General features: G+C 44.4%; 1 protein-coding gene across 2 annotated transcripts in view; it reads left to right on the forward strand.

The window, feature by feature from the left end:
* The window catches only part of LOC147679671 (serine dehydratase-like), a 162979-nt gene that overhangs the window by 66051 nt on the left and 70471 nt on the right, over positions 1 to 26457 (forward strand). The window contains exon 1 of one of the 2 annotated variants that reach the window (XM_086943256.1): positions 11716 to 11792. The exons of the other annotated variant lie outside the window; for it this stretch is intronic. The gene's annotated coding sequence lies outside the window, so the exon portion shown is untranslated. Of the gene's footprint in view, positions 1 to 11715; positions 11793 to 26457 lie in introns of those variants that run through there. 2 annotated transcript variants of the gene reach the window in all.

Here is a 26457-nt window from a genome sequence, read left to right on the forward strand (position 1 = left end):
CAAAAGAAATGGGAGAAAAACAAAAATAAAGAAAGTGCATATAGATCAGACAGCCATCAAGTGTTGTATGTGCTAGGACCCGCTGTGATATATCTGTGCCCAAAATAGTGAAAAACAAATATACCACGTTAAAAAGAGTAAGGCTAACTGGCAACTACTGACTTTTTTCTGTGCTGTTAGCTCACTCTGTTAAAAGTCAACCGACATGTTTCATCACTTTATCTTACTTTTCAGTGATTTCTTCAGGGTTTTAGGGTCAGCGTATAGCATGCACCTTTCTGAATCTTCCCTTATTGTACCTGTAGCGGTTGGTAAAACATAAAACACACACATTACAATTGTACATTGAGATGTCTCAGCAAGTGGCACCGAGTCCGGTGCGAACTGGCAAGTAACCGTATATTGAGTAAAGAATGTATATTACCAGGTGGCCTTCTTTGGCAAGCCTACCCAGCCCCCGTGGAAGAATACTTGTCGTGTACAGTCCCCTAACTCGGTAGTGGGAAACTGTAAACCGCCGAATGGTCGGTATCTGAGGCAAAAACAGGAAGCGTGATAAGTGTTTTAAAATACATCGAGCCTCACGTAAATGCCTGTCAGTTTTAAAGCAAGTATCGTATTGCAAGGTTCCCTCCTTATTTCAGCAGCCTGCCCCCCACTCAGGGTTTCCAATCAAAGGTTCCCCTCTAGATGTTAAAGAGATGGCTATTGGGACTCCTTACCGCTTACGCGTTCAGGTGCGGTCTGCGCTCACCCCTCGTGCGTTATAGCGGTGCCGGCAGTCTGTTTACATAGCCCGATTTCTGGTCACGTGAAACGGACGTATCGACGTGACACAGCGCATCGCGCCTCCTCAGTAGCGGGCGCCATCTTGGATTGGGAAACTGTATCGAGGGTGCACTAATGTATCTTTATCGCCGGTGCCATTCGAGTTAAGATTGTGATCTTAATAGATTTTGGAACTGGTATGCACACCGGGGCTCGTTATAAATTTACAAGCATTGGTAATCAGAGCCCTCAAACCTCCTTGTAGGTTTTGGACATGAGTTGGTGTATTCCTATTTCAGCCTACCAATGTGTTACTTTTTAAAAGAAAACATTAAGTTATTTTTTGAAAACAGACAATATGGTACCCTGATAGGAGTCCATAAGCAGATGGTGTGCACTGTGCTTCTACATTGTTTAATCGAGACATATTGTTTGTCTCTGCAGGTTACTCCTTGATCCCTAAAATGTCTCATAGTGGTTGCACTCTAGATCATTGATACCTTATTCCACTCAATAATTTCGTTTAGGCCTTGGTCAGCTGTTAATTCTTCATAGATCCACCTTGCCTCTTTCTTGAGTAGTCTGTTGCTCATGTTATGTGGATCTCCTTGTACTCTCTCTATCACAACCCAGCGGAGATCCCTGGGTTTGTGCTTTAGGCTGTTGAAGTGTTGCACCAATTTGGTCGAGAGTTTTGCTGTTTTCAATGTGCTGAGGTGTTCCTGGATTCTCACCTTGATTTTTCTGGTGGTTAATACTATGTAGTGCAATCCACATGGGTAGGATAATCTGTATATCATTTTGCACGTGTTGCAGTTGCTGAAACTATTTAGGTGCCGGTGCTCCCATTGGTCCTGATGATGGAACTAGTTTTCATGGTAAGTGGACAGATGGTGCATTCTCCACAAGGGTAGTGACCAGGGGGAAGGTTAGAATGGGGCAGCTTGACTTGGGGTCTTGTGTGGACCAGCCGGTCCTTCAGACTAGATGATCGCTTGAAGGCAAACCTTGGTGGTGGCATTCGCATTGAGTTAGTGCTCAAAATGTGCCAATGTTTCCTCAATATTTGACAGATTTTTGTGGAGTGTGGTCCGAAGGTAGTGATCACTGGGATGCAATCCTTGGAATCTTTGGGTTGTCGCTCCAGTAAAGCCTCTCTTGGGGTGTTTAGTGCCCGTTTCTTGGCTTGCTTCACTGTTTTTCGGGGGTATGCTCTGGCGATGAGTTTGTCAGTCAGTTCTGCGGATTGTTCCATGTAACTGCTGGTGGTGGTACAATTTCTCCGATACCTCATGAATTGTCCCACTGGGAGATTGTCTCGCAGGGCCCTTGGATGGAATGATTTGTAGTGTAGCAGAGAGTTCTTATCTGTGGGTTTTTGATGTACTGATGTTACAAGTTTGTTGTCTGTGGCACAGATGTCTAAGTCCAAATAAGTGGCTTTGTGCCGGTCCACAGATCAAGTGAACCTGAGACATCTATCAAGGCTGTTAAGCCATGATAGAAAGCGATCTAATGTCTCTGGGGTTCCCCTCCAGATGCACAGAATGTCATCTATGTATCTCTTCCAGAGGACAATGTTCCCCTGGAAGAGATTAGATGCATGGTAGATGTAGTTGGCTTCGAATTGGCCGACATAGATACATGCCAGGCTGGGGGCAAAAGTTGCCCCCATCGAAGTTCCAGAGGTCTGCAGAAATAGTTGTTGGTTATATGCAAAGAAGTTGTGTGTCAAGGCTATTTCGATGCATTGCAGTACTAGGGTCTCTGCTGTGTCATAGAACCATTCAAGCTCCCCCAGGGAGCGGGCTGCTGCCACCAGTGTCGCCTCCTGGGGTATGCTAGTATAGAGTGACTCGATGTCAATCGTCACCAATAGGTTCTCGTCAGGATTGTATGGGACCGCTTGGAGGTGTCTCAGAATGTCAGTCGTATCTTGTACGTATGAGGGTTGTGTGATGACACATTCACGCAGGAAAAAATCGGGCGGCCTGCTTCTCATCCCCCTAAGGCTCCTGTTAGTTGAGAGTATTGAGTACGGCAACATAGCCGTGAGAGCCACAAACACAAATTATTATTCACAGAAGGAACACACTGTCTCGAGGTTCAAGTTCCCGTGACTCTGTTTTTATACTAGTTGTCTCAGCGAACACTGGCAAGTGTACTGTATTGAGTACCATGGCAAATTTCTGCCTGTTCTTCACGGAAGATCACATAGCGACCATTCTAGCAGGACCATCCCTATTACCAGACACTCCACTTGGAAGTACCAACACTACTAGGGATGAGTGGGATAAACTGTCAACACTTAGGAAACGACAAATTAGAATAGCCCTCTACGGAGCATTAATGACTGAATACCTCCGGGCAGGGGCGGCACCAGCCAGTCTATTGGTAAGGTTGGAACCAAAGATTTTCCTGGAGGATAAGCAGTTCCGGGTGGACTGGAGCTACATAGCTAACAAGTGCACCCGGGACTGGCTTATTTTAATCATCAACACTGCTAAACGCCTAAGTGAGGAGCTGCTCACTGAAATATTGGACCTGGAGACTAATATAAAAAAATGACACCACCATACTTGATGCGAAAGAACAACTAGCCAAGATCCAGACAGACTGACCTGGGAGAATACCAAACATACATGGTGAACCAGAAAATAAAAGGTCTAAGACGCAACCTGGATAAGTTTAGCCATGAATGGGCTTTCCCATATACTGAGGACCAATACTATCAACAGACCAATGCCCAAAACCCGGAACCTCAGGGTGGAAGGGGAGGCAGACAACAGGCCAGGAGAACTCCCAACAACTGGGCGTTCGATAACACAAGCAGCGAAGAGGATGATTTGGATATGCAACCCCCACAAAGTAATGCCAGAGTGAGATTCCAACCGCAGAGCACCTCTGATCAGGACCTAGGAGCTCTATTCAGGGCTTTTTTAGGACAGCATCAATCCAACCAGAGAGGGGCCAACACGAGAGGCAGAGGCAGAGGCCGGGCCAGACACATCACCAACACAAACCAACAAGCCAACTCACCAAGGATCACCCGCAGCAGGGGCCGAACGCCAATATAACCCCGATGGAGAACATAGTGGTGAATCTATCCGATTACCCACTTACACCAAATGAAAATGCTGTGTTGAATAAAGGCCTTGGCTTCGTTCCAACCCCCAAACATGATAGCTTTCTACTAAGAGGTGAACTCAGTGGAGTAATGAGGAAAATCAAACTACGTAAATTCTTTGAGGGCAAAGAGAATACTTCCATCAATACGGACTTTTCTACAGACTTAAGGCGACCTTCAAACTTCACACCTTTGAACCAGCAAGTGGGCCCTGAGGTGACAGTATTTGAGCAAAAAGTCCTACAGGACATCGCGGACTTGGAAAAACAACAGCACTTCAACAAGCGAAGTAACATGTCGAAAACTGATTGGATGGCAGTAAAGTCACTGCAAGGCAACGATCTTATCACCATCAAACCTGCCGACAAGGGCGGGGCGGTGGTGGTAATGAATACCTCTGATTATGAGGCAGAAGTTAACAGACTTCTAGGGGTCAGAGAACATTACCAACTTCTGGCTAGAGACCCCACGCCTGAATTACAAACCACTATACAGACTATGGTGTCTACTGCCCGAGATAAGAAGTGGATCACGGCAAAAGAGGCGGAGTTCTTGATTAATCCATCCCCCAGAATACCAGCTTTTTATATTGTGCCAAAAATCCACAAACCACAACGTCCACCGTCAGGCAGGCCAATAGTTTCTGGCATAAACTCTATACTTGAGCCTCTTTCCCAGTTTGCGGATTTTTTCCTGCGTGAAAGTGTCATCACACAACCCTCATACGTACAAGATACGACTGACATTCTGAGACACCTCCAAGCGGTCCCATACAATCCTGACGAGAACCTATTGGTGACGATTGACATCGAGTCACTCTATACTAGCATACCCCAGGAGGCGACACTGGTGGCAGCAGCCCGCTCCCTGGGGGAGCTTGAATGGTTCTATGACACAGCACAGACCCTAGTACTGCAATGCATCGAAATAGCCTTGACACCCAACTTCTTTGCATATAACCAACAACTATTTCTGCAGACCTCTGGAACTTCGATGGGGGCAACTTTTGCCCCCAGCCTGGCATGTATCTATGTCGGCCAATTCGAAGCCAACTACATCTACCATGCATCTAATCTCTTCCAGGGGAACATTGTCCTCTGGAAGAGATACATAGATGACATTCTGTGCATCTGGAGGGGAACCCCAGAGACATTAGATCGCTTTTTATCATGGCTTAACAGCCTTGATAGATGTCTCAGGTTCACTTGGTCTGTGGACCGGCACAAAGCCACTTATTTGGACTTAGACATCTGTGCCACAGACAACAAACTTGTAACATCAGTATATCAAAAACCCACAGATAAGAACTCTCTGCTACACTACAAATCATTCCATCCAAGGGCCCTGCGAGACAATCTCCCAGTGGGACAATTCATGAGGTATCGGAGAAATTGTACCACCACCAGCAGTTACATGGAACAATCCGCAGAACTGACTGACAAACTCATCGCCAGAGCATACCCCCGAAAAACAGTGAAGCAAGCCAAGAAACGGGCACTAAACACCCCAAGAGAGGCTTTACTGGAGCGACAACCCAAAGATTCCAAGGATTGCATCCCAGTGATCACTACCTTCGGACCACACTCCACAAAAATCTGTCAAATATTGAGGAAACATTGGCACATTTTGAGCACTAACTCAATGCGAATGCCACCACCAAGGTTTGCCTTCAAGCGATCATCTAGTCTGAAGGACCGGCTGGTCCACACAAGACCCCAAGTCAAGCTGCCCCATTCTAACCTTCCCCCTGGTCACTACCCTTGTGGAGAATGCACCATCTGTCCACTTACCATGAAAACTAGTTCCATCATCAGGACCAATGGGAGCACCTGGGACCTAAATAGTTTCAGCAACTGCAACACGTGCAACGTGATATACAGATTATCCTGCCCATGTGGATTGCACTACATAGGATTAATCACCAGAAAAATCAAGGTGAGAATCCAGGAACACCTCAGCACATTGAAAACAGCAAAACTCTCGACCAAATTGGTGCAACACTTCAACAGCCTAAAGCACAAACCCAGGGATCTCCGCTGGGTTGTGATAGAGAGAGTACAAGGAGATCCACATAACATGAGCAACAGAATACTCAAGAAAGAGGCAAGGTGGATCTATGAAGAATTAACAGCTGACCAAGGCCTAAACGAAATTATTGAGTGGAATAAGGTATCAATGATCTAGAGTGCAACCACTATGAGACATTTTAGGGATCAATGAGTAACCTGCAGAGACAAACAATATGTCTCGATTAAACAATGTAGAAGCACAGTGCACACCATCTGCTTATGGACTCCTATCAGGGTACCATATTGTCTGTTTTCAAAAAATAACTTAATGTTTTCTTTTAAAAAGTAACACATTGGTAGGCTGAAATAGGAATACACCAACTCATGTCCAAAACCTACAAGGAGGTTTGAGGGCTCTGATTACCAATGCTTGTAAATTTATAACGAGCCCCGGTGTGCATACCAGTTCCAAAATCTATTAAGATCGCAATCTTAACTCGAATGGCACCGGCGATAAAGATACATTAGTGCACCCTCGATACAGTTTCCCAATCCAAGATGGCGCCCGCTACTGAGGAGGCGCGATGCGCTGTGTCACGCCGATACGTCCGTTTCACGTGACCAGAAATCGGGCTATGTAAACAGACTGCCGGCACCGCTATAACGCACGAGGGGGGAGCGCAGACCGCACCTGGACGCGTAAGCGGTAAGGAGTCTCAATAGCCATCTCTTTAACATCTAGAGGGGAACCTTTGATTGGAAACCCTGAGTGGGGGGCAGGCTGCTGAAATAAGGAGGGAACCTTGCAATAAGATACTTGCTTTAAAACTGACAGGCATTTACGTGAGGCTCGATGTATTTTAAAACGCTTATCACGCTTCGTGTTTTTGCCTCAGATACCGACCATTCGGCGGTTTACAGTTTCCCACTACCGAGTTAGGGGACTGTACACGACAAGTATTCTTCCACGGGGGCCGGGTAGGCTTGCCAAAGAAGGACACCTGGTAATATACATTCTTTACTCAATATACGGTTACTTGCCAGTTCGCACCGGACTCGGTGCCACTTGCTGAGACATCTCAATGTACAATTGTAATGTGTGTGTTTTATGTTTTACCAACCGCTACAGGTACAATAAGGGAAGATTCAGAAAGGTGCATGCTATACACTGACCCTAAAACCCTGAAGAAATCACTGAAAAGTAAGATAAAGTGATGAAACATGTCGGTTGACTTTTAACAGAGTGAGCTAACAGCACAGAATCAAGTCAGTAGTTGCCAGTTAGCCTTACTCTTTTTAACGTGGTATATTTGTTTTTCACTATTTTGGGCACAGATATATCACAGCGGGTCATAGCACATACAACACTTGATGGCTGTCTGATCTATATGCACTTTCTTTATTTTTGTTTTTCTCCCATTTCTTTTGGGGTTGACAGTAGCCGATGATGAGAAGTGAGGAATCAGGCGAGTACCAGTCTGGTAGAATCCCCCCCTTGGTGTTGCTTCCGTGAGGCACTATCAACCTTCCCTCCCCCTTTTTTTCACGTTTGGAAGATACGGGACATATATAGCGGGGTGGTGGAGCTATTAGACACACACATGTAGGCAACTCTGCCAGACTAAATTTGCAACAGAGTGCAAACTTTTGTAGACAGAAGGTATATACATCCTCTGCCACAATACAAGAAAAAATTCTTTGTAGCCATAGAGCCGACTAGGGGCAGGCCATTTTTGTGTAAGAGTAATTTGAGTGGGGGGCGGCCTGCTTCTCATCCCCCTAAGACTCCTGTTAGTTGAGAACTTTGACAAGCACACCAAGAGCAACTTCAATAATAGGCCAGGCCTCTAGGTCCACAACATGCAAACCCCTTTGTCACAAACTCCAAGGGCCTTTATTTATTGTGGGCTCTTTTTACAGCAGGACTCTGAATATATCAGAGCTCTTAATCTATCAGCATTCTGAGTAAGCTAGAGATCTAACTGGGCTAGGGTTTTACATTCACCAGGACCAGTTTGCTATCATAATATCAAAGTTAGAATAAGAACGACTACCAACATATTTACAGTGGTAATCAAATCATGAGTTAAAAATAGTAATCTTCACTTCCTTAAATGTTTACCCCCAGATTATAGTCAAAATTGATATATGTGATGTCCCATATTCTTGACCTTCGATGTTGTGGCGAACATCCTCATGCACTAAGTATGGTGGTATGCCTAATAAGCAGGGCTGTGACTATCCCAGGGCTCTGAACAGTCTAGTCTCTGACTGACCAGACCTCTAGCTATGAAAGGGCACTGGGCTCTGGATATGTCCGGCCTCTGGCCATGAATAGGCATTGAATAAACATGAATTATGACTAAATCTGGGACTTGAAGCTTCCAGGATTCTGATCTAAGAAGGGTTTTGTGCATACCATGGTTCTCATAAAGGAAGGTCTCTGAATATTCCAGCGTTTTTATGAGCATACCAATAAAGTGTTTCTAACACTACTTTTTAAGAAAGACCCGAGTGTTTGGACTTTTGAACTGCTCACACACATATAGGATGCTTTCAGTGTAAAGCAGAGTGTTGTCTTTACTGAATGTTAACTATAATTCATTCATAAATATGTGCAACTAGGTCTACAACCTCATGCCAATCATGTTTAAAGACGTGGGTCCCTTGCTTACTTTGCCACTGGATTGAAGCTAGCCTGGCTGATGAGGAGTGTTACCCTGAAACCGGTCCCAAGATGCTTGTTTCCGGTCCAGGGAAGACATGGCTTGGCAGTTCGGACTGGACTGTTCTAATGAGGCGCAGGGTCAAGACTAATTTGCATATAGCTGTGTTTGAACTGGGGTGGAGAAGTGAGCTAAAGAGCGATGATTGATTCAACCCAGATCTGTGACTGGGGTTGAGTGTCTAAAAAGTTTCAGCGCTCTGCCCATCATCTCCTTGTTTGCTTTGTTTGCCCTAAGCTGGCAGGGTATGCCCAGACGTGGGTCCCTAGCTCACTTTGCCACTGGATTCAAGCTAGCCTGGCTGATGCGGGGTGTTACCCTAAAACCTGTCTCAGGATGCTTGTTTCCGGTTCTTGGAAGACCTGGCTTGGCAGTTTGGGGTGGACTGTTCCCATGAGGCACAAGGTCAAGACTTATTTGCATATAGCTGGGTTTGAACTGGGGTGGCGAAGTGAGTTAAAGAATGATGATGGATGGGCTGAGTGTATGAAAAGTTTCATTGCTCGCCCATCATCTCCTTGTGTTTGCAATGTGTAGACACCCCCATACATCTCCTTGTGTTTGCAATGTGTAGACACCCACATACATCTCCTTGTGTTTGCAATGTGTAGACACCCACATACGTTGTGCGCCTGAAGACATTTAGTTAAAAGACAGTCAGCAATTCCTCCTGTTCTACTTGTACCTTAGCTGGGTGGATGTGTTGAAAATGAGAATGGGGGGCACATGTGGTTGTTTTCTTTTGGCTGCCAGAACCATCAGATCATCAGGGGAAACACAGACACACTCCGCATGGCGTTTAGGTTGGCAAAGATATGGCCCAGGAGAGAGGTTTACTTTCTCGACCTCTATAAGTGTGTAACTCTATGTGTGCAGTTAAATTAATAATGACCATTTATTTTGAACACAATTCAAACAGAATTTGTTTTGAAAGTTAATCAGACCCTCCAGGATATCGCGATTTCGCGATGTCGCGATTTGCCGCGAAATCAGCACTTTTGTAAAAATGCCGCGATTTTTACGAAAGTGCCCGCGAAATCGGCACTTTTGTAGAAATCACGGTATTTTTACAAAAGCTAATCCATGTCCTCTAGTCTAGAGGAAGAAGTGAAAGATTGTGACCCCACTGAGGACGTGAGTGACACAGGCACACCCCAAATAACTTCACCTGCAGCCAAACCACGAGAAATATGTTTATATAATTAACACAGTTCACCGCACATCACATAGTTCGTGTACATAAATCAGGATTATGTAGAGCATTACGAATTAGTTTTTTTTTTTACAAGAATTACTGATAAAGTTATTTTACAAGAATCCTTCTGTGCCTGAAGTGACCTGGCTCGTGAGGAGCGGAGCACCCCGAAAAGAGGTCAAAAGCGCTCACGAAGCCGAGCACACATGTCTGGGTTCACGGCATCCTGTGACCCCCTCGGTCAGGGAGCTTGACAGGCCGGTGGGCGGGGTGCAGCGGGGCCCATCCAGAGAGCCCTCTGCCCAAACACTGCCACGTCAGCGCCCGGGCCATTAATGCGCCTCGACACCCCTGACCGCTTGAACCCACGCAGAGTGGGGACGGCGCAGTTCAAATAAACAGTAGCGCCCTGAGATGGGCCACGGGCCTTCTACGTGCTCCGTGTGCCGAGTTTGGCATGTGGGGCTGATTACCTCGGAGCCAAGGTGGGCTGGGCAGAAAGGCTGGCAGGAAATGCAACGGGCTGGGGTGGGAAAGGTACCCTGCCGAGGGTCGTTCAGGATGCAAAGATGAAACTATGGGTTTTGGCAAGTGGCTTCTACATCCGTAGCTGGGTCAAGTGTGCATTTCAGCTTTTATATTGGCAAGCACCACTTAACCCAATTGTGTGATCTTGGGCAAATCACCAGATATCCGTGTGGAGGCTGCGCTTAAATTCCAAAGCCCAACAAAAATGTGTCCGGCTCACGAACAGAGGAACTGTATTTGTGAAATGTACAGCCTTGTGAGCTAATGTACTCTATCAAGAAACGTGCCATATTCTAGTATGCATTAACATTTAGTTAAGGGTAATAGTATTTGTGTAAATGAAGTGATGCTGCTGTTTTCTGTAATGCAAATGAATATTTTGAGTGGGAAGTGGAAAAGTAGGTGCTCCAAGTGGCAGAGGGTGCTGAAGCGGTTATCTGCCTGTGAGGAACAGAGTAAAAGAGATACAACTTAAGAAGGAATTGTGAGCCGGTGGATGGTTTAAATTTATTCCATCCATTCTGGACCAAGCTTTTAAAAGGAAGTTTATAATCAGGGTTACTGGAATGATGTGGCAGTAGAAGGCTAAATTATGCAGTAGGGTTGAGTAATTTTCTTGGCGATAAAGGGCAAATTTTGCGGTATAATGTAGCAAATTTGTCATTGGATTATGTCATTATTTCGGTACTTTTCAACTTGGTAACACTCTATGGGCATTGGATGCACCTCATTAGTACCAGTTTAACACCTCAATATAGCGATATAGCTTCATGTTGTTAAATAACTAAAACAGCTAAGATATCTGTGTTTGTTGTAGGAAAAATGGGCAAATAAAATGCCGCAAAATTGCCGCTAAATTTCCATATTTGTGCCGCTAAATTTCCATTTTTGTGCCGCTAAATTTGCGAATCCATGCCGCTATATCCTGGGGGGTCTGGTTAATAACACGTTATTGCTACCCAACTCATGGGAGCCCATTCTGTTAACCAAGCGTGAACGCAGCCTAATGCATGCACTAGAGGCTGTTTACAACTCTGTGCTGCGGCTGTGTAGCTCCTCTGAAACATTTGACCATGTTTAGAAATCGGAACATCTAATGTAAACATGAATATCTGCAACAAACCTGCTAGCCCACTGAGCTATCTTACGCAGAATGCAAGATAGTGACCCTCAGGTTTTGTGCGATGTTTTGCAGCAGGCACATTCAACCTGTAAGTTATTTTACAAATATACAAACCTACGACCATATATTCAAAGCAAATCCCTATTACAAAGGCATTATGCCCTGCAGAGCACGGACTTGCTATTCAGTGACCCTCCTCCTGCCGGCTCCGCCCCCTCGACACCGCCCTCCAGATTAGATACTGTTTCTGCCGTGCAGAATGTGCGGGTTACTGGCGTGAAGTTTTGTTATCCGGCGTGTGCTGCAGCCGCAACAAGTGAGTTTGAAGAACACTGGTATTTAGAGGATTTGCGAATTTGTGCGGGTGGTGGGGAGGCGCGGTATCTGATTTCACGCTGTAGCGGGCTGCAGCCTTTAAATCGTCCCTGTTAAAAAGCCAACATGAACCCCCGTTCGGGCGGGGCCGCGTGCTCCATTTATGGAAGCAGCAGCTGCCACTGGGACATGTAGTCCATTTGATTTTTGATGAGTCGCTAGATTCGGTGCAACGAAGAAGTAAATGTAAAATAATCGAACACGCAACCGGCCGTGACACCTGGCTATCACCGCTTACTCTTTGCACAGATCCTACAGGCAATACCACAGTGACAGGTTCACTTCTCCCACATCAGCAATCTAAGTCCCGTCTCTCTGCTGCTTTCGAGAAAGTGAAACGTGACTTCTTGCACTACTAACACGTAGTAGGCATATTTCACGTTAGTGACGATGTGTTGATGCTTATTAAAAAAATGGAACACTGATTAATTCCTGAATCGATTTGGATTATGGACTCAGGTTGTTTGTGTCTATTGAGCGGATGCCTGATGTACCCTTTACAAAAAAAAAAAGAGCATCTGACCTCTGTCAAAGGGTCTACCACGATTGAGAAACTGTTGAACTGAATTGATTCACTTTGTTTTCAATGTCCATTGAACTGTCGATCATTTATAACACGAATGGCTTGGTTTTGCACTACTAGTACTGATGCACTTCAGACCATATATTTATTTTGATCATTCTGATAAAGCAACACTGCTATTAAGAGCTATATATGTGTTGCCTATTGAAATCAAGAAACCCAGAGGCGTTTAAACTTTAGAAAAGGATTGGACATTATAGAAATATCTGCTGCATTACATCACTTTGTTTTCTAACCTTCATTAATGTTTTTAATTCTTCTCGCAATGTCGCATTTATTGCCCACATTTTAGAGTTTTTTCTTTGTATATCTTGCTCAATAAAAAATTATATATATAATCTAAGTCTTACAATTTCACATTATGAAAGCATAGCACGGACAATTTCCAAATTGTTTACGAGGGTGTGTTTCCTGGGAACCATTGAAGGAACCGCTATCTTATCTGTTATCGCAACCTAGCGGCCATTAGGTTAATCATTTTCAAAACACTGAATCGTTCTGTGATACAAAATAAAGTTCAAACCACTGAATGTTATGTTACATAACTTCCGTTGCATAATTAACAGGCTGGTTTCGATTTGCGCTTCGATTTGTGTAAGAAGAAAAGGGTGTCCCGCCACCATCAGCCTGTGTAACCCACCAACCATCGAATAAATGGATGCATTTTTAGGTCTCGCCTATCCCAATCCGCAAGGAATGGATAGGGGAGAATTATAGGTGGCAAAATAAGTTCTCAAACCATCAGGCGGATTTCAAACAGTTCACGTGAACACAAGCACGTGCTTTTACCGCACAGGCTTTTTATTACCATTTGCTCCTGCCTCCGAGAGCTTCAAAGGGCCCGCTCCCCCGCCTACTGCTTCACACTTTTCACGGCGGCCAGGCCGTGTCTCGCATTTCTCCTCCCCCGCCCCCTGCTTCACACTTTTCACGGCGGCCAGGCCGTGTCTCGCATTTCTCCTCCCCCGCCCCCTGCTTCACACTTTTCACGTCCGCCAGGCCGTGTCTCGCATTTCTCCTCCCCCCCCCCCACAGCAATGCCAAGAGCTTATTTAGACTTGTGCCCTCGCTAAAACGGCCCACAAAGTATTAATATGTGTTAAAATTATAAAAACGAATCCGCGATATAAAACTGCCATAGACGGTACTACAATACGCCTGAAAAGTTGCTAATTCTTGCCACACAATTTGGTCAACGCCGCCACTTATGAGGTCTTCCACTGCCGCATAATGGCGGTGGCCCGGATTATTCGCCTGTACTATCAGTTTATGATTTCATTATTTTCAGCCCGGCGAGCGCCACAGGATTATCCTACACGCATTACACCATGCAGCCAGAGCGAGCAATCCCGCACAGTAATCAGGTCAGTGACTCATTCATCGCAGATCACGCACCGGACACGCCCATCTCGTGACACTCAGTCAGGGGGAATGCAGTCTCACAGCGCCACAGACCACAATGAGGACGGCTTCAGGGAGCTGACGCAGAACACATTCTCCCCTCTGCGACGGAAGAGGTCACATTGTAACTAAAACAACGTACTCTTTGCTGGTCACACCACACCAACCAATCAGAAGAGCGGTCCGCACAGGGGACACAAGGAAAACACATTCTGTTTAATAGGAGATATCAGTGGCGGAGGCAGGAGGGAGGCAGGAAGGATGCCAAAGTGGGCACCAATCTAGACCATTTTTCTTGGGTAAACTATGAAAGTTACCTGGAAAAAGATGTTGTCTTCAAAGTTTAAAGAGGTGTAGCTAAAACTGGGAAATGGTTGGAACAGCAGTGTGGGTATCTCTCGGTCTATCCATAAATATATATCATTAACCCGAATCGGAAATGTGCACTATAGTAGTAAAAGTGTGATGACTGAGTGCAAGTCTTTGCCTCCATTATTTCGTAAATGGCTGTGTGAGAGACCGTCAGTAGCTGCAGGGGAGGGTGGTCAGTGTTAGCCAGCACGAGTAGGTCAGAGAGGCAGCGCGTGGAATCTATGAGAGGCAATCCATGCAAGTGTCAGTCATCACCGGGGGTCAACACAGGTCATCGCATACGCCACGCAGCTGTCCATATTCATTCACTTGTTGCAGATGTGATGCAGTGACTGCCGGTCAGTTTCTGACAGGCATTCAGAAGCAGTGAATGTCCGTGTGAATCTGTCAGTACCTTTGTGAGGACAGAAGAGGGAGGTGATGCCAATGCGAGTGAGTGAGTGCTGTGTAAGTCAGCACCTGTGAGGAGCAGACTGTGGCTGGAGGAGTCCGCCCGTTTGGTCAGTAGTATACGACGCGGCCACAGCACCTGGGAGCCCCCTTAAGAGGCAGTGAGAGGGGACGTCGGTGTCTGACTACAGCCTATTACTTCAACTCCACCCTCCAACTCCACCCTCCAACTCCACCCCCCAACTCCAAATCCACCCTCCAACTCCACCCTCCAACTCCACCTTCCAACTCCAAATCCACCCTCCAACCCCACCCTCCAACTCCACCTTCCAACTCCAAATCCACCCTCCAACTCCACCCTCCAACTCCACCCTCCAACTCCACCCTCTAACTCCACCTTCCAACTCCAAATCCACCCTCCAACTCCACCCTCCAACTACACCCTCCAACTCCAAACTCCACCCTCCAACTCCACCCTCCAACTTCACCCTCCAACTCCACCTTCCAACTCCAAATCCACCCTCCAACCCCACCCTCCAACTCCACCTTCCAACTCCAAATCCACCCACAAACTCCACCCTCCAACTCCACCCTCCAACTCCACCCTCTAACTCCACCTTCCAACTCCAAATCCACCCTCCAACTCCACCCTCCAACTCCAAACTCCACCCTCCAACTCCACCCTCCAACTCCAAACTCCACCCTTCAACTCTACCCTCCAACTCCACCCTCCACCTCCACCCTCCAACTCCACCCTCTAACTCCACCTTCCAACTCCAAATCCACCCTCCAACTCCACCCTCCAACTCCAACTCCACCCTCCAACTCCAAATCCACATTCCAACTCCACTCCACATCCACCCTCCACCCTCCAACTCCACCCTCCAACTCCACCCTCCACCCTACAACTCCAACTCCACCCTCCAATCCCAACTCCACCCTCCAATTCCACCCTCCAACTCCACCCTCCAACTCCACCCTCCACCTCCACCCTCCAACTCCACCCTCCAACTCTACCCTCCATCTCTACCCTACAACTCCACCCTCCAACTCCACCCTCCAACTCTAGCCTCCAACTCCACCCTCCACCCTCCAACTCCACCCTCCAACTCCAACCTCCAACTCCAACCTCCAACTCCACCCTCCAACTCCACCATCCAAATCCAACATGAAAAACTAAATCCACCTTCCAAAACCAAATACACCCTCTAAATCCAGCCCACACTCTATTTATCGCCCACACCCTATCTATCGCCCACACTCTATCTATCGCCCACACTCTATCTATCGCCCACACTCTATCTATCGCCCACACTTTATCTATCTATCTATCGCCCACACTCTTATCTATCGCCCACAATCTATCTATCGCCCTCACTCTATCATTCGCCCTCACTCTATCTATCGCCCTCACTCTATCTATCGCCCTCACTCTATCTATCTATCGCCCTCACTCTATCTATCTATCGCCCTCACTCTATCTATCTATCGCCCTCACTCTATCTATCTATCGCCCTCACTCTATTTATCTATCCATCTATCGCCCTCACTCTATTTATCTATATATCACTCTCACTCTATCTATCTTTTGCCCTCCCACTATCTATTTAAATGCATTTCCCCTTGTTTGCACCTGCTTCAGGTAGGCATTCGTTTTTGACGCAAAGCTGGGTTCAGCTATCTTAGATTAAACTTTGCCTCAAAATCTATAGGTATTATCACTGATCTGCCCCAGAAACCCCCTTGTTACAAAGTGGTGCAAAGCAGTGCGAAGGTGCTTTTGCTCTGCTAAGCATTCACTTTTCCGGCTTAAAACATCTTTTGTGCTGGATAGCAAATAGCAAACTCCGCTTTGCATCATGCTAGCACTGTTGTAGGCCTTAGAAAGTCTTGGCCCTGGTTCTCTTCAGGCAGGACTGTCAGCATATATAATTATTGTATGCTAACACATGCATTTTCAGTGAAGTTTTCCAGGGGGCCAAATAGTTAAGAGACACTTAACTATTATAGAGGGAATTGCCTAGCACTTACCCATTCCTCACAGTATTCTAGTCGCAAAGAGAGGAGATCTGCTTGATGACCAGCTTAATTACACTCTCTTTCTATTGTACCAAAGGAGGAGCTTTTATGCTTTAACTTGTTAAAAACACACCAACAGGGAACAAAAGCTTTATACTATCACAAAGAGAGGATTACCTAAAACATGCTCTTCATGCAAAGATGTTATCATTAGAGCTTTACTTTGTACATTTTGCATGCAATTATTACTAGCTATGTAAGTTGATGCTTTATTTCATTTACATGGGAAGGATAACTGGATATGCTCACTGCTCCCAGATCTGAGCTTATAAATTAGAATTTGCATAGCTCTGCAATGATTGCTTAACCCTCTGAGTTGTTTCAAGTGATTTTCAGAGTCACCCAGGAAAACAGATTGTATTGGTGTATTAAATGCTGAACCCTGTTGTAAGAAAATGCTTTCATGGACCCATCATTGAAAAATTTACTGGAAAATGAAACCCGGTGGGCTCAACACCACAAGATTTCTTTTTGCAGCAAATTTGTTGACAACTGCACCCATGACGATGTTTTCTTACAAAGTCCTGACAAACAGACTCCAATCTGTCAGACTGGGCAATTTCTGCTCAAAAAAAGGACGGCTCTCCTGCGGAGTCCCACAGGGCTCCTCACTATCCGCCCTTTTATTCAATCTATACATGCAACCTTTAATAGCAACCCTGAGGGAAATGGGAGCCCAGGTCTATAACTATGCTGACGACCTGCAACTCATATTTAACATTCAACCTACAAGACTCTCTGAAATCAATCTACAGTCGATCATGATTTACATCAGCTCTTGGATGAACACCAACCAATTGAAGCTTAACCCTGACAAGACAGAGTTGGTCTTGACACTTATGCCCTCTAACCCCTGGAATTCCAGCTTCTGGCCTCCCGCTCTGGGCCCCCCGCCCACCCCAGTTCCTTCCGCAAAAAGCCTAGGCGTAAAAATCAGCATTGATCTCTCAATGACCCCACAGATTAGTTCTGTGGTATCAGCCTGCTTTCTTATGTTACGAAAAATAAAAAAAAATAAAAAAGATTTTTGTCCATAGAAGCCCTCACTCTGGTCGTCCTTGCACTCATTGTCTCTCGGCTGGATTATGCCAACGCACTGTATGCTGGCATTCCAGCTTACCAGATACACAAGCTGCAATTGATACAGAATCAGGCGGCCAGACTGATCTTCCAACTCCCGGCCCGCCATCATACAAAACCTTTGTTAAAAAAATTGCATTGGCTTCCCGTGGAACAGCGAAGCACTTTCAAGCTCTGCTGTATTACACATAGAGCCCTATCAGACAAAGGCCCTAGGTTCCTCTCAAATCGGATCAAAAAATACACTCCCTCTCGTACCCTTCGTTCTGCTGGACAACACCTACTTATCACTCCCAGATTTAAGCGCCTAAAATATGGCGGCACCCGCTTCTCCACGCTTTCCCCTCAAATATGGAATTCCCTTCCTCTCTCAATCCGTTCAACTGCTTCGCATCTCCATTTCAGAAAGCTGCTTAAAACGTGGCTATTCCAGCAAGCCTACTCCTCCTGAGCCTCCATTCCAAAGAGCCCCATCCCAGAAGCGCCAAGAAACCAATCCGGTGTGCGTTGCGCTATATAAATATTTTAACATTAACATTAACATTAACATTGAAATCTCTGCTGAATGACAATTAGTGAGAACAAAATGTGCCAGTATGCCTTGGTAGCCTTTTTAATGAATATGATCATGTCTCACAAGCACCTTGACCTCCCCACTGTCTGAAGTTTGATGTTGTCTCATTCAGATTTATGGATGTACAATTTAAGTCGTATATTGCATTTTTTAGTAGTGCAATATGATTTAGATTTTCTGAGCAGAATGTTCACTGAAAGGCATTTTGGTACTGAGGATGAGTCAGTAAAAGCGGTCTCTTAAGATTAAAGAAACATGATTAGGTAGTGAAAAGCAGAGTCTTTAATCTACATCCAAAATACAGTTGATTTTCGATTTTTCTGTTCTCGAGAGAAAGCTTGTTCCATTTCTAAGTTGAGAGATGGGAGAAGAATATACAGACACTCATACACTCTTTCTCTTTTTCTCTTGCAAAGGGCTCCTTTTAAATAAGGAGTAATGCATTGGAATTCTGACATGGATTTGACAGATCTGGTCAGCACATAGTCCGCTGCTTTTGATCAGCTAAAACATGGACCAGGCCCATTGTAAACAACAAGGAAAGCTTAGTGAGCCCTGCAACCTGCAGTCGATGTAATAATGTTATTAATATGACACAAGACCACATTGTGCGAGCTTAAATAAGCCCATATCATTGTATTTTGCACTCAGTAGAGAATGGCAACTTATTTTCTTAGGAGAATTACATATAGGAAGATTTAGAAGCAGCATAATCATGTAATTTGACATTGTTGATATTTTTGAGGAAGTTTGCACCAACCGAGGTCTGGAAGTAAATGTTTTAAAATCTAAATTCATGTCTTTTAATCAGCATAAATCATATAAGGGCAATATATTCATGAATAAATTACCCCTCAAGCAAGTTAAAGCATTTAGCTACCTGGGAGTTAGTAACCAACATGATTTGCGATGGAACCAACAGACAGATTTGGCAACGCTCAAGCACCGCCAATTGGCTGGAGCATTGAGCAAAGAGCATGCTAAGTCACTAACAAAACCGATGGCCCCTGCTCTTCGTGTTTACAACGCAAAGGTGGTTAGTTCAGCCCTTTACGGCGTAGAGATTTGGGGATTCTAGAACCTAAGTAAGATGACTGCATCTGAAAATAGGTTTCTACGCAATCTTATTAATCTACCCCAGAGTACTCCTATGTGTCCGTTTTTTTACGATTTGGGTATGAGACCAATTGAACTCATTGCTAACTTGCGACCAGTATTATACTTGAGGCGCCTTTGGTCAACTCCCAAATTAAGAATATTTGCCTCAGGACTCCTGAATATAATTAAAAATGATACCTTCCATAAAATTACATGGTTATCTGGTATTGGTGGGATTCTTACAGAGTTAGGATTGCAAGAGCTGTGGGAGGATCCACTCAATGTTAGGTTCCCATAAAAAAAGGGTTTAAAGGGTATATACTGGGGGGTGGTAGCTTCGAAAGCTTTTAGAACTACTGCTCCACTTTCACTTAAAGGGGTCTTCCTGGATTTTAAAGATGAGATTATTTTAGAAACTTTCTGGGATAAGATAGCAAAGCCATTAGATAGAAAGCTCTATTTCCAACTAAGAATTGGTAGCTTACCTATTACAGTATTTACTTCTAGGTGGTCTAATGGTGGAAATGCTTCATGTCCCTGTTGTCCGGCCCCCTTGGAATCAATCAGCCACATGCTATTTGGGTGCCCCGTGTACTCTGCCCCAATGTGTAAACTATTGGGCACCAGGAGTGGAGTAGTAGCTTCTAGAATTATCTGCACAAGCACTAACCCTCCTGTATATATTGCAGTGGCTAAGTTCTTAGGATGGTCCTGGGTTATTTATCAGCAAAGGGATGAAGGGGTGGTTTGGCCATATGTGTTTTTGTGGTAATCTGTTGTATATAGTGTATTATAAATATTATGACTATGAATTTTATGCCCTTTTTAGGTCGAGCCTGTCAATGCGCTTGCGCATTGAGCTAGCGAGAGATATTAGGGATTAACCAGAGCTTAACCATCGGGCGATTTGATGCTGTGCCCGTGAAAAGTAAACTCAATGCGTAAGCGCATTGACCTAAAAAGCGCGTGCACATCAAAGCCACTAGCCTCCCTCCCACAGGCATCCCCCAACGTGCGCTCTGCCTCAGGCATGTCTCCTCCCCTAATTTATTCACTGCCCACGGCCGGCCGGCCGTACTTTCACTTTGACGTCCGCCAGGCCGTCTCTCGCGTTTCTCCTCCCCCCTCCCAGTGTACTTTTTTTTAAACTTGTTTAATTTCCCGCCCTCCCACCCTTGCTTGCTGTTCATTTCCCGCCCTCCCACCCTTTCTTGCCTTTCATTTCCCATTTCTTGTTTTAACGATGGGTCTAACCTTTCGTTGAAGCACAGGAACAAACAGGAATAAACTTTGGCGAATTCAGACAAAAAAATTTTTAAAAGCTATTTTACCTTCTTTTTGACTGCAACTAAAAGCAACAAATATATAACAAGAATTAGAGTTTTAGCGATGAAGTATAATCCTCATAATGAACTGTCATGCACTAACCTCTGCAAACATAACTACCAAGACTGTTTGCTGCTCGTGAACTCCAGCTCAAAACAAGTAAATAATTAACTATGTAAGTAATAGCGATACCTAGGTACTTAACACTATTGTAAGCAAGCACGGACTACTTACAGAATTATCTCAAGAGGGATGCCCTCCTTTTAGCTGTTCACATTCGATCAAAACAGTCCGTCACCAGTGAAATCAGCTACCGTAGTCTTGGCTTACGGGTAGGCAAAAAGGTGTTGAAATCGGTTAACACCATTAGCCAATAGTCATTCTTATGACCGTGTTTTCGGTGTACTGTAAATCTCCCTACGAGAAGCAAGTGTTTACATTTAGATTGACTCTGATGGCCATTTGTTTACACTGTGCAACGTGACAGTAATTCCATATGATATGGGCAGCTGCAACGAAGGCTGCAGAGAGGATCCAAGCTTCGACGGAGACTTCTACATGCACCCAACACGAATATAGCTCCGAAAGTTCAGTTGAAAAGTTATATGGGAGAAGGCACACAACTTGCAAATAGTCTCTACTTGAAAAAAACACATTCCATACAAGCACAGAGACTGACGGATGTCCCCACCCACCCACCCACAACACACTTCTAGGACGCTTACCGTTTGCTGGGAGTGCTTCTCTATGTGTTTTCTCAGTTCCCCTACGCTGTCGTCCAGACTCAAGCGGCCGCCCTCTTGAAACGTTTCCGTCAGCGTATAGACATTGAAGTCACGGTGATGTTTCACACAAAAATCCCCTGAGTGTATCACACGGGACACGCTGCTCCAAGACTCCGACTCACTGGCTTTCTCACTGAAACAAAATTCAGTCTGTTAATAAGTAAACCCCGCTTACATGATGCAGTCTGGCAACATATGCTCCTGTTTCGGTCTGATTCATCAGACGACAGCAAGGAGAAACAGCAATCGGACAGGCGGCTCCTTCTGCCAAGGATTAGAGACACAAAACGGCAAACTTAAGAGAAACAATATTATGTGCCAAAAATAACCACAGACAAAAATGCAAATCTCTTTCAACAGGTTCTCCTGGATTCGAAAATTCGCCTCTGTGCATAGACGGTTAAGTAAAGGTGACCACGTGGGACTATGAGTAATAAGGAAGTGAACCTAGCTTTTAGATTGCAGCGCTCTTTAAAGAACCGAGGCATGCGTCAGGAGAAGCACAAAAGCAAACAGAGATGATGTACTGATGGTTTTGGCATTTATAGGTGACTGCCCCATTCCTTTCATAACTGTATTGCCGCATTACCTCATGTCCCTTCACAGACATGGAGAAACGGTTGTTTCGAGCAGGTTTACACTCACCATCACACGTCTGATGGAGACGGTTGTTACCAATTTCTCATCCTACCAAGTAAGTTAAGTTGTACAGCGCGAGGAAACCTATTACTTCAAGAAATAGATGCAACCTTACAAGTACAACAGTATGTGTGCACTGTGCACATTTATTCGCATTAACTGTCCAATATATAATCTTCTGCTCTGGCTTTGTCACAAATCGAAATCTATCCTAGGAACAAACGAGCACAGAATGAGAATGCATGGAGTTATGGTCTACAATTAATAGCAAACTGAGAACCTGTATACTGAAAGCACTTTGGGCCTAGTCAGAGATAGAAATGAGCTCTGTTGTTAATACAATACTAATTGCACAGCAGGTAAGTATTACTGGTCATACAGAATCAACTAGCTCCATCTCAATCACAGGTTAAAATGATTCGTTATCACGAGGAGGTACAAATCCTAAAGTTATTTAACAACTTTTGCTTCTGTGTACTAATAATCGCTTGAAAGTTACTTTTGTAGCATGTGCCATGAAAGAGATTCGTCACTCAACGCCACAGCATCACTCAACACCACAGCATCACTCAACACCACAGCATCCCTCAACACCACAGCATCACTCAACGTCACAGCATTACTCAACGCCACAGCATCACTCAATGCCACAGCATCACTCAATGCCACAGCATCACTCAATGCCACAGCATCAATTAACGCCACAGCATCACTCAGCACCACTCAACGCAACAGCACCACTGAATGCCACAGCATCACTCAGCACCACTGAATGCCATAGCATCACTCAGCACCGCTGAAGGCCACAGCATCACTCAGCACCACTGAAGGCCACAGCATCACTCAGCACCACTGAAGGCCACAGCATCACTCAGAACCACTGAACGCCACAGCATCACTCTGTGCAACCATTCAACAACAACTGGTTCTAATATGTTCTCTCAATGTTTCAAGCTTTATTACAAATGTCACAAAAATATGTTAATATTTCACTTCTGTTCTTGGATTTTCATCACAATAAAATACACTGAACATAATCTTCCCAAAAGTTATTTACAAAAGTTTAAGCTATTGCCATTATAAATTACAATAACTTTAATTTAAGTATTAATTATTTAAAAAAATAAAAGCCAGTGTTATTTGTAATATTAATACATCTAAGTCATGTAAATACAACACATATTTCATTACAAATGCTATAGGTGTCACGTTTGCGAAAGTTAGAACTATTGGCATTGTAAATGACAAAGCTATAAATTTCGCTATTTTCAAAACCAATACATAAATAAAAAAAATGTCAATTACAATACCAATACCTCAAACTTTCCAAATGCGAGACCTATTGCATTGCAAATGCTTGTTTAATAATTGAGATGAATTGTATTTTAGATATTATGAATTTCATGCGTTTAACTTCTGAGATGAATTTGATGTATTGTATGCTTTTATGACATTTGTCGAATAAAGTTTCCTTATTGAATTGACATTGTTGATATGCTTTTGCCTATTAGCTTGTTCCTCTAGTTACATTTCAGCCTGGATCAGTGCATTTATTCTGCTGTTGAAAGATTTTCATTTTTTACAGCAGTGGCTTATTAGCTCAACCATATTAAAAACTGATGGTTCCTAAACAAATTGTTAATTTCGATTATATGTAAGCAGTATGCAATATTTAAGTAAGTTTCTCTTTTGAACTTTTACATCTTGCCTATTAGACAGTGTAAACTGTCCGTTGGCGGAAAGACCTGTTGTCACCTTACTGTGGGCTTAGAGCTAGCCCATTGCTTACCATTGGTTGGATTGCCTGTCACTCTCATTTGCTTGCTTTTCATCAGTTAACTTGTGTGAGCTTTCCTTCCTCTTCATTTGTTTGTCCCTCCCCTGGAGCATGGATGCATTACTTGCCTTCTTCCTCTGCTCACTTTTCAGGCATTCTTTTTTCTTTTAAGCACTCCACAGGAGTGCATGCGTTTTCTAGCTGTGTCCCTTGGTAATTTCCCCGCCGTTGTGCTCATGTAGTGCTTTCTCAACCCGCATGTTTCCACATACCCACTTTATGATGTGCTCGCCGTCTGTGCTTCTCTGCCCCATGTTTCTTTTTGTCCGTTTGCTTCTACCCCTCAACTCCACATTGTGATTTCTAATCCTTTTGATCTCTGCATATTTCTCTCTCTCTAGCTGCTTCCCTGTCCGCACCCTGTGTCAATCAATGCCCCCACCCTTTCCCCTATTGTCACCCACCCCACATGTTCCTTCTCCCAAGGTCGGTGATTCCAGTCCTCCTCATTTGTCCTGTTAAACCCAACACATGCTACTCTTTTTTTTGTTTTTGTTTACCAATCCAATTCAGATATGTAAACTAAAAAAATGCTTGTGTCATTTTGTAGGCTTGTCCATGTTTGCTGAATGTACCTAAAACATGACATGGCTGGCCGCGCCATATTTTTTATTTCACTGTTTAAAATCATACCACACAGTATCAGAAATGCTCTACAGCATGGCTAAAACCATTGCCAAAGGTAATATGTCCTAAAGGTGGTTGTTCTTGTACTCTATGGCATTTACCCCAAACTGCAATTGTTATGCAGTTCTGAAAATCTGTTTTAGCAAAAAAGTTAGGTAGAAGAATGTTTTTTACCCTTGCTGCCCTCCGAGATGTTATCCTTTGTACTACTTACTAAAAATCTGAATAAAAAAGGGGCACTCTTGTATAGAGTCACTGCTCCACTTTTCCCCCAAAGTGAACATACACATGTTCTAAGCAGAACTCCCAACAGGTAATCTTTCAGTTTCTCTTTTTCTCTGCAGACCGTGTCACGTTTACTGTGTGCTCACTCACAATTGTAGATACATGGGTTTATTTGGTCTCAAAATGTATAAGACAAACACTTCACAATATTACACATTTTTACCAACATTGCCTGTTTAGACTCCATTTTATTTCCACACATTTGAGCCATTAAATCAGACCATTTTCCGATATATATCTGCATCAAGTTCAGTAGCGGCCGGTCTGTTGATACAGTGGCAGAGCAGGGGGAGTGCAGACGGACTAGACAAACAAAAAACAAATTTAGATAAAACACCTGCGTCGCGTCCCTCTCTTCTGTAGGCGCAGGCTGCCAGAGTGCACTGTGACCAATCATGAAGCTGCTTTCATGCTGCTGAAAGCAGCATCAGGATTGATTAAGCGCTGAGGCTTTGCGCTCCCAGTTAGACTAAGTGCCTATGCCTGCTGTTTCCAACACGGCAACGCAGCTCAGGTTGGAGAGAGCTTCTGTGCACATGACGGTTTGGCCAGCCTGAGATCCCGTCCAGACCACCATGTGCACTGAATAGCATTTCAACCACTCCTTCACCAGACTGTCATCCCAATGGCCCCACCCACAAGACTTGGCTCCGAGTGAGAAAATAAAACGAAAATAAACAAGGTTTTATTATGGCTTTACTTTTCATTTTTTTGTGGCTGCTGGCAGAGCGGAGGACCCACAACTGTTCAAGTTTGTGATAAAGCACCTGTGGAAGGTTATTTTGAAATTCCGTAACCATGTAGGAAATAGTTTCAGATGGAAAGTATATATCCGAAAAATATTCATACTTTTTTTCAAAACAGTCCTTAATAAGTTCCCATTGCAGCAAGAAGCCCAGTAGATGTTCCAAGTGTGCTAAATGTTTTCACAGAGGCTGGTGGGGGAATAAGAAGTCACTTACATTGGTCGGTACACCCTGATTCTCTGTTGTGGCATTACAGGCTTTGAAATATGTGTGCTGGTATCTGCTCCTGGGGTCGTAGCCACTCTGTTACATGAAAAAGAGCCTTACTTTCTAGCATTAGTGCTATTTCTGTGCCTAAGTGAAGTTTGCAGAGTGAATAAAGAATGGACATCACCTAGGTTTCATGCTTTTTTCAAGAAGGTCAACAAAGGTCAATTGGCTGCTGTGCAACGTGGCTTTTAAAAAGAAAACCGCTATGAGGTGGCAATGCTAGATACCTCGTCTTGCATGTTTTTCTTGACGTTAAGCCACATGCCTTAAACACATTGACAAAGCCAATAGATCTCACACAGGTGAGATCTTTTGGCTTTGCCAATGTTTATTCGTTTTCAGGATGCCAAAGTTGACTGCTATAGTATGGCCTCCAATGGGAAACGATAAATATGATGTGCAAACTGTAGTAGCTTGGGTGGAGGTGGGCCCACACCAGCAGACGTGGATACTGAAGATTTCTTCAGTATCTACAACTGCTACAATTTCAGTGAGCTTCATCAAAGGGCTATAT

This window comes from Lissotriton vulgaris, chromosome 11 (genome assembly GCF_964263255.1).
Source record: "Lissotriton vulgaris chromosome 11, aLisVul1.2, whole genome shotgun sequence".
In the NCBI taxonomy this organism is placed as follows: domain Eukaryota; kingdom Metazoa; phylum Chordata; class Amphibia; order Caudata; family Salamandridae; genus Lissotriton; species Lissotriton vulgaris.